The sequence below is a fragment of the Arvicola amphibius genome, chromosome 11, assembly GCF_903992535.2.
Source record: "Arvicola amphibius chromosome 11, mArvAmp1.2, whole genome shotgun sequence".
In the NCBI taxonomy this organism is placed as follows: Eukaryota; Metazoa; Chordata; class Mammalia; order Rodentia; family Cricetidae; genus Arvicola; species Arvicola amphibius.
The window spans coordinates 55,003,730-55,013,485 of record NC_052057.2 but is presented as its reverse complement, the minus strand read 5'-3'; the positions used below and the strand labels follow the sequence as shown (position 1 = coordinate 55,013,485).

Genomic DNA, 9,756 nt, shown 5'->3' with positions numbered 1-9,756 from the left:
AATCTTTTTAAAAGCCTTTTCAGGGCTGGGGAGATGGCTCAGAGATTAAGAGCACTGACTGTTCTTCTAGAGGTCCTGAGTTCAATTCCCAGCAACCACATGGTGTCTCACAACCATCTGTAATGAGATCTGGTGCCCTCTTCTGTTGTGCAGGGATATATGCAGACAGAACACTGTATACATAATAAATAAAACTTTTAGAAAAAGCCTTTTCAGTCTTTATATGCAACTTTTTTTTTCTTTTTTTGGCACAATTTTTTTTGGTTTATTTTTTTATATTTAAAAATTTCCATCTCCTCCCCTCTTCCTCCCCCTTCCATCCCTTCCCCTCCCCACCCCTCCCCTTCCCCCCATACTCCCCTCCCTCCCTTTTCAGTCCCAAGGAGCCATCGGGGTTCCCTACTCTATGTTTATGGTCAATTTTCGAAAAGGTTCCATGAGCCGCAGAGAAGAAGGTATATTTTTTCCTATTTGGGTGGAATGTTCTATAGATGTCTGTTAAGTCCATTTGGTTCATTACCTCCATTAAGTCTTTCAATTCTCTGTTAGGTTTCTGTCTGATTGACCTGTCCATTGGTGAGTGAGGAGTGTTGAAGTCTCCAACTATTAGTGTGTGTGGTTTGAATGCTGCCTTGAGTTCTAGAAGTGTTTCTTTTACATAAGTGGGAGCTTTTATATTAGGGGCATAGATATTCAGGATTGAGACTTCATTCTGATGGATTTTTCCTGTTATGAGTATAAAGTATCCCTTTCCATCTCTTCTGATTGATTTTAGTTTGAAGTCAACTTTGTTAGAAATTAGTATGGCCACACCGGCATGTTTCTTAGGTCCATTTGCTTGATAAACATTTTCCCAACCCTTTACTCTGAGTAGGTGTCTGTCTTTGTGGATGAGGTGTGTTTCTTGTAAACAGCAGAATGTTGGATCCTGTTTTCATATCCAATCTCTTAGCCTGTGCCTTTTTATAGGTGAACTGAATCCATTGATATTAAGTGATATTAATGACCAGTGGTTGTTAACTCCGGTCATTTTTTTGTAGTAGAGTTTGTGTGTTTCCCTTCTTCTAGTTGTGCTGGTGAAGGGTCGCTAAGACGCCTGAGTTATTGTCGGCGTTGTTGGACTCCTTGGTTTGTGATTTTCCATCTATTACTTTCTGCAAGGCTGGATTTGTGGCTACGTATTGTTTAAATCTGTTTTTGTCCTGGAATATCTTGTTTTCTCCATCGATGGTGAATGCAAGCCTTGCTGGGTATAGTAGTCTAGGTTTGCATCCATGTTCCCTTAGTGTCTGTAGTACATCTATCCAAGCTCTTCTGTCTTTCATGGTTTCCATTGAGAAATCAGGTGTAATTCTGATAGGTTTCCCTTTATATGTTACTTGACCTTTTTCCTTTGCAGCTCTTAATATCTGTTCTTTATTCTGTATGTTTTGTGTTTTGATTATTATATGGCGTGGGGATGCTTTCTTTTGATCCAGTCTATTTGGTGTTCTGTAGGCTTCTTGTACCTTCATAGGAACATCCTTCTTTAGGTTGGGGAAGTTTTCTTCTATAATTTTGTTGAATATGTTTTCTGGGCCTTTGAGTTGTAATTCTTCTCCTTCTTCTACCCCAATTATTCTTAGGTTTGGTCTTTTCATGGTGTCCCAGATTTCCTGGATGTTTTGTGTTAAGAATTTTTTAGATTTGTTTAGTTCTTTAATCTGTGAGTTTATTTCCTCTATAGTATCTTCAGAGTCCGAGATTCTTTCTTCCATCTCTTGTATTCGGTTGGAAATACTTGTCTCTGAAGTTTCTGTTCGTTTACTCAAGAGTTTCCATTTCCAGTCTTCCCTCAGATTGTGTTTTCTTCATTACCTCCATTTCATTTATCAGGTCTTGTATTGTTTCCCTTACCTGTTCGATTGCTTTTTCTTGGGTATCTTTGAGAGATTTATTTATTTCGTCTACCTTTTTGTTTGTCAACTCCATTTCTTTATGGCAGTTTTTTACCTCCTGTTTAAGGTCCTCTATTATTGTCATAAAGTACTGTTTAAGGTCGGTTTCTTCTATATCTTCTGGGGTAGGGTGTTCAATTCTTGTTGTTTCGGGATGTCTGGATTGTGGTGATGTCATGTTGCCTTTCATGTTGTTGGAGGAGTTCTTGCATTGGCACCTGCCCATCTCTTCCTTCAAATGGAGCCGGGAGGCGCTTGGTGTCCTAGACCAATCTTTGCTGTGACTGAATCTGTTTGGATCTCCCAGTGCCAGAGGAGGACCTATTCCTTGAGTCACAATCTGAAGAAGCCCACACTCCCTTGCAGGAATCCTTAGATCTGCCTGGAGGCCAGAGTCTGACCCCTTTGGGTGGATGACCTTAGTACAGGAGCAGGACACCTGAAAACACTAGGGAAGGCTTGGGAGAGGCAGGGACTTGAGAAATAAAGACAAGCCTGCAGAGGGAGCTGGGGGAGGGGGTCTGTGCTCTTCCAGGGCAGGTTGCCCCAGGGTCCGCACCCACTCACCAGTCCAGATGGAACTCCAGGGCACAGGATCAAGGATTCCAGGCAGCCCAGGGACGCCGCCTGGACAAAAGGGCCAAGGTGGGGGCAGGGCAGGATGGAATATCACACAGCTAACCTGGCAGCACAATCTGAAGGAGTCCGCACTCCCTTGCAGGAATCCTCAGACCTGCCTGGAGGCCAGAGTCTGACCCCAGTCCAGATGGAACTCCAGGGCACAGGATCAGGGATTCCCTATATGCAACTTCTTAACCCAAGCTGTGCACCAGATGTAACATGCTCCTAATTAGTATCATCAATAAAAACTAGGAGTCATACATCAGTGTAATAACATGATAGATCACAGAAACATAGAAGCCACAGTCAAATCTTACTTCTCTGGATCCTCTAAACAAAAGGAGGCTAAGATGCTACCTCCACCCACCTTATATTCCAGTCTCCACCTGTCAGTTGTGCTGGGTTCAAATGTGTGAAACTCCTGAGTGCTGCAATAGACAGGTGAGTCACCACTGCCTGGCCTCTTATGGTTAACAAGTGGCTAGCTAATCTCCAGGCAAGCTTTATTTTATCAGAAATCAAAACATTATACAACTATATTTAAAGACCACTAATCACTGTGAGCCTGGATTTCACTATCACTAGAATAAGAACAGATCTCTGCTAAGGTCCTTTGAAGAGTTATAACAAACTGCAAACTTGATGATTAAAAAAAAAAAAAAGACAAAACTGCTCATAGTTCAAAGACAGTAAACTTTACAACTGGAGGGCTGGTGGGACAACTCTCTTGTTACAAGAGTTAGGACCAAAGCCTGTGTCCAAACTATTCTGAATTAGTCAGACTCAGCCACTCACCCTTAGTAATGAATTAAAAGACCTAATTACTTCATTGTGATATGCCCAACACACTTCTTTGTGATGGGCCAACAGGCCCTCTGCCTCAAGTTGAAAAAAATCTCTCTGATATTTTGGAAGAGTGTAGTTATTTAGTGGAAGATCCAAGCCCAACAAGGAATCCATAGTGAGACTATTCTTTAAAACATTTTTTTCTAAAAAAAGAGGATATAAAAAGAAAAAAAATGCAATTTATCAAGAAAATCAGAAACATGATTATGTATTCAATGGGACTAAATTCAAACATTGATGAAGACAGAAATTAACCATTCTTGGTGTCCTGTTTTGATAGAAAGCAAGAATATGCACAAGTAATTTAACTAAGTCATATAATGGACTTTTAGCCATCCTTTAAACCCTCCTACATTTTTAGCTCCTGTCTTCTGCAAGGCATTTGTTCAGGTCCAAATATTTCTTCAGAAGAAATATTCTCTGCAGGATTTTTTTTAAACTGTGATTTCAGGGAAAATTTGAGTTTCTTTCAGTCTACTGTTTGCCTAATTGTCAGACAAAGGGAGATAGATATGTCTCTTTAAAATATACCTACTCATGTGAGGGAGTCAGGTTGGAAGGATAACACTGTGGGGCAGACCAGGTGGAGAGATACACGGTGCTGTCACTGGCAGTTGTATTGTATTTGCAAAAAAATTATGAAAGAGTGGAAGAATTGGAGGTGTTTAACACACCACAACTGTGTAGACACAGACAGCCCACTAGGAGCCAGCTTGTCTCCAGGAATAGCCAGATCATTTCCTCTGGTCATTTGATCCTCTGGCTCCCACATCCAAAACTCCAACCCTAACAGTTTATCCATACCCCACATCTCTTTGTAAATATGAGTGCCCCAGCCTTAGGGTGACTTCTGTTTAGGTCTCAGGATCTACTGATAATCTGGATGTCATGTGGAGTAACCATCACAAAAGGATGCTAACTGAGGCTTTTGAAGACATTAAGGAAACAGAAGATGATATCATTTGGACAAGTCAGACTTCATGCTAAAAGGTCCTTTTCTCTCCATTGAGGACACATAAACTCCAGCAGGGGTACACCTGATGTGTCCTTGTGCATTACCATCACTGCCTTGAACTCAGACATAAAACTCCAGCAGGGGGACACCTGACATGTGTCCTTGTGGGCTAACATCACTGCCTATATGCCAGAGTTGAGACAACCTCAGTCTTGTGGCTTTGGACAATTGGTTAGCCACTTTTTAAAAACTTGTTAGTTTCTCTCCTGATAATTTTTTGTACTCTTCCTTCATTTTGTGGAAATTTGGGCTCAGAAACATCTTAAGGCACCAAGTTTAAATCAGTGTCTGATGCAATCAACCTTCTATTTCTTTTTTCTGAATCATTAGTGCTGGGGTAAAGATGAATTTACGATCAACTATTCCCACTTTACTGCTATTAATATCATGTTCATGGGATTGAGTAGATGGCTCAGCACCTAAGAGCAAAGGCTTCTCATCCACAGGGCCTTGTTGTGATTTGCAGCACTGAAGAGACAGATCACAACACTCTAACTTCAGTCATGATTTGATACCATTTTCTGGTCTCCAGTTGTAACTGACATGCATTTGGTATACACAGAGGCAAAACTTATATACTTAAATTACTTTAAATTCTTTTTTAAAATAACATATACATGAAGAAAATATTTTCACAATATTTAATCCCAAATACAGATGTCTTTTTACCATTTGCATATCTGGTGCCCTCGGCCAGATGAGGCATCGGATCTCTTGGACCTTGAATTACAGGCACTTCCAAGCTATGTAATGTAGGTAGTAGGATCCAGACTTGGTTACTCAACAGGAGCAATACTACTGAGCAAACCCTATAGTTTCTAAACATATCATAATATAACATAACACGTAAGATGGAAGTGTGTATATCCTACAGCCCAAGTGTAGAAATAAGCAAAAAAATTCTAGAAGTAATATAAGTTTCCTAGAGATAGAATTCAAGTCGTCAGGCTTAGCAGAAACCAAATTCATAAACAAAGACAATTTTCTGGCATTCAAAAAATAAACTAACACATTCCAAATAAGGTGATTAATAGTATTTTATTTTCATTTGCAAATAGGATTTATTATCCAAATTGATCTGTTTACCTCTATCCTTGGATGAAAATATGTTTAAATCTGAAAAGAAGACAACATTTTAGTGATATAATGTGTTGAGTAATCTTGAGAATCAGTGATATGTCTCAGTGGGAATTGGCTATGTTGTGTGACTGGAAACCTCATCTTGATCCCCATATGAAGAAGGAAAAAAGGAAATTCCACAAAGTTGTCTTCCTCTCTCTACATATATATCATGGCCCCCAAAAGCCATAATCCTCTCTCTCTCCCTCCCTCCCTCCCTCTCTCTCCCTCTCCCTCCCTTCCTCTCTCTCTCCCTCCCTCCCTCTTTCTCCCTCCCTCTCCCTCTCCCCCCCCCTGTCTCTTTCTCTCTCTCACACACACACATACACACACACACACACACACAGAAGTTTTAAAAATAAATCTCATTGCCATTGCATTATCTGGCACCTTTAAATAATTCCCTTAGAATGCTGCACTTCAAAGATAAAGTATAAAATCGATAACTAACAGGGACATGAAGAAAGACGGAAACTCAAATTATATGTATATACACACACATCCATAGCACATTAAGATATGTGGTGAAATACATAGTTGATTGATGATTATCCTACATTAGTACATCTCTACCAGATAAATGAAAATGATGCTTGGAATACACATCAGGTATTTAATGATTCTTATAGTCTATTCCATTAAGCATTTTGGCATCGACATTATTTAAACATGTTAATAAAATAGCATTAATCGGGGTTACATCATCTACCCTTGGACTTTTATTAAGGAGGCTGACATATGACAATCATGAATTCAAATGTAGCCTTTACTAATTACTGACATTAGAGCCAGGCTGGATAATGTACAACAACTAAAGGAAATTTGTGAAAACATAAAAAACAAAAACATAAAAAAGCCCACCATTTTGGACACCCTTTCTTCAAAAGCATGATCACACAAGGCCTCCTATTTAAATAAACAATGGACCACTTATATGCTGGGCATGCCATTCTACGCATCACAGCAGAAAAATGCCTATTACACAGTGAAAGAATAAAACAAGATGAACAGATATCCAAGAAAGAATATAAGGACCACAAAATAAATTTCTCTAAATGGAATTACCACATAGACGTCCACACCTACCTCAAAGGCTGCAAAATAAAAACCACATTGCAGTAATCTCCACCATCTATCTTGCTAGAACATGGTAACCAATTTACTGACTGCAAGGCTATGATGAAAAAGAAATTAAATAACATTTTTCTTGAAACTGAATTAAACTATTATGTCTAAAGTCTTTACTAAATTGTTTACATAAATAGAATTTTTTGAATAAATTATTTCCTATTTCCTGACATCAAGATGATATATGAAGGTTTTAGCATATTTACAGGGCCAAAGGCATGGCTAAGCAGTTAAGAGAAGTTCATTGCCAGGATGAAGGGCAGGTTTTTGGTAAATTTCTATAATTCCTTTTAAAGAAGATCCAAGTGTTTAAACTTTTGGGAACCAGCATGCAAATGAACATACCCACACAAAGACACACTGACAGCAACAAGTAAAATTAAGTCACTAAACAATCTAATTTTCATTGAAAAATGGGTTTTTTGTATACATATATTCCTATAACACAGGAGTTGAAGCATCTAAAGGCTTACTTACTGTTTATATTCGTCATATACTAGTTCGTGTAACAGAAAGCAAGCATTGTAGGACTGATGTCAGACAAATCAATTTTTCTCAGTTACATAATGCTTGCCCTGCTGAATAAAGTATGTCCCTGGGGGTGAGTATGCAACTTCACATCCATGCACCATTTCCACTTTCCACTTCAGGCTGCAGGTGGAAGATGTGAGTTCTCAGCTGTCTGTTTTAACTTTCATGTTGGACACTTGCTTCCATGCCACTTTCATGGTATTTCGGTATCCCTCTAGATCCAAGAACAAACTCTTTCTTAAATTGACTTAGAAATAATGTTTTATCAAAACAACACAAAGGCACTAAAACACAACCATTAAGTTTTATATCTGGATGACATATTTCACGTAATTGAAGAGAACTATGGAAGAAAAAGGGGTTACCTCAAAATTTAAATTCATAGGGTTTTTGTCTATGTGAGTTTGCGGGTACAAAATAAAGAGGGACATCATAATGCTTGAACAGATTGGTGACACCTGTCATTTTTTCCCCAGAATAATTTCATGTAAATGAATGTAAGTAGATTGACTAAAGATCTTACCAAAACCTTTATGTCCAGATTTCCTTCAGTATTAATTTTTTCAGGTGCTCAAGGACAACTGTAATACGAAAAGACTTTAAGAGACCAGTTAACACTAAAAGTTTAACTCTTGTATAAAGACTACCATGAAGTGCAAAACTTAACCACAATTAATACATTTATAGGGTTTCTCGGCACGATGATTTTTTTCTCATTATTTCAAAGACTCCAGATGTATGCAAAGGCTTTGCCACATTACTTACATTCACAGGGTTTCTCTCCAGTATGTGTTCCTTTATGTATATAGAGATTACCGGGAAAATCAAAGGCTTTACCACATTGCTACATTTATAGGGTTTCTCTCCAGTATGTGTTCTTCCATGCATTTGAAGACTATGGTGTTGTGAAAAGGCTTTTTCACATTCATTACATTTGTAGGGTTTCTCTCCAGTATGTGTTCTTTTATGTATTCGGAGATGACTGTGTTGTGAAAAGGCTTTAGCACATTGGTTACATTTGTAGGGTTTCTCTCCAGTATGTGTTCTTTTATGTTCTTGGAGATGACTTTGACGTGAAAAGGCTTTATCACACAGATTACATTTGTAGGGCTTTTCTTCAGCATGAGTTCCTTTATGTCTTTGGAGATTACCAGCACAGGCAAAGGCTTTACCACATTGATTACATTCATAAGGTTTCTCTCCAGAATGTGTTCTTTTATGTATTTGGAGACGACTGTGAAGTGTAAAGGCTTTATCACACTGATTACATTTGTAGGGTTTTTCTCCAGAATGTGTTCTTTTATGTATTTGGAGTGTACTATGTTGTGAAAAGGCTTTAGCACATTGGTTACATTCATAGGGTTTCTCTCCAGTATGTGTTCTTTCATGTCTTCTGAGACTACTGGAACATGTAAAGGCTTTACCACATTGTTTACATTCAAAGGTTTTTTCTCCAACACGTGTTCCTTTATAAACTTGGAGATTGCTGTTGTGTGTAAAGACTTCACCATACTGAATACTTTCATAGGGTTTCTCTCCAGGATGAATTTTTACATGCCTCTGAAGATGACTGTGATGTGAAAAGGCATTAGAACATTGAGTATATTCAGAGGGATTCTCTCTAGTATGGCCTTTTCTGTATCTGTAAGGATAATAGACACAAGTAAGAGCTTTATCACATTTATTACACTGATAAATATTTATATCTCTATAAATTAATTTTACAATTTGGTCTAAATGTTAAGAGGAAAATGACTTTATTGTTTACAATCATAGTGTACTCCTTTATTAAGTGTTGTTTTGTGTCTCTGAAGGTATGTGTAATGGTAAGAGTCTTTATTATAGGGCCCACATTTATAGTATCTTTTTTCTACATTAGATTCTTCATATATTTGAAGAGAACTGGGAAGAACTCAGATCTTTAACATATATACTGCATTCATAAATTTTCTAATACTGTGACTCATACTATATTTGTAAAATAAACCAGAACAAACACACTACTCATTCCACTACTCATAGGACTTTCCTGCAGTGTAAGCTTATTAATGTACTCCCAATTGTTGGAAAAAAATAATTTTAGACTTGTATCACATTAAAAACTTCTATGCAAAGTGGTGACTACTGCATATCTTCTCATTGTTCTGTGAGCAAGTTATGTTGCTTCTTTCCATATCCCTACGCTCATATGGCTTTTATCCAGAGTGACATATGATACACTAATGAAGGAAGAATAAAATGATTCCACACTGCATTCACACAACTTGAATGTCTATTCCTCATAGACATGTAGTACAAGTATTAATGTTTCTCTTCACCAATGTTGTTTTTTTTGGTTTTCTTCGAGACAAGATTGCTCGGTAGCTTTGATGCCTGGCCTGGAACTAGCTCTTGTAGACCAGGGTGGGCCTTGAATTCAGAGATCCTCCTGCCTTTGCCTCTCAAGTGCTGGGATTAAAAGTGTGCGCCACCACGGCTCACAACGTTCTTAGCTCTCAAAAAATGTCCCTCTCAAATTTTCTCAGGATCCCACCCCTAGACAAAGAACTACAGGCAACT

The 9,756-nt window shown here is 38.3% G+C and overlaps 1 pseudogene; it reads right to left on the bottom strand.

Annotated features, from left to right (window-relative positions):
* Nucleotides 1–7,678: 7,678 nt before the first annotated feature.
* Nucleotides 7,679–9,756, bottom strand: part of LOC119826359 — a 48,755-nt pseudogene continuing 46,677 nt past the window's right edge.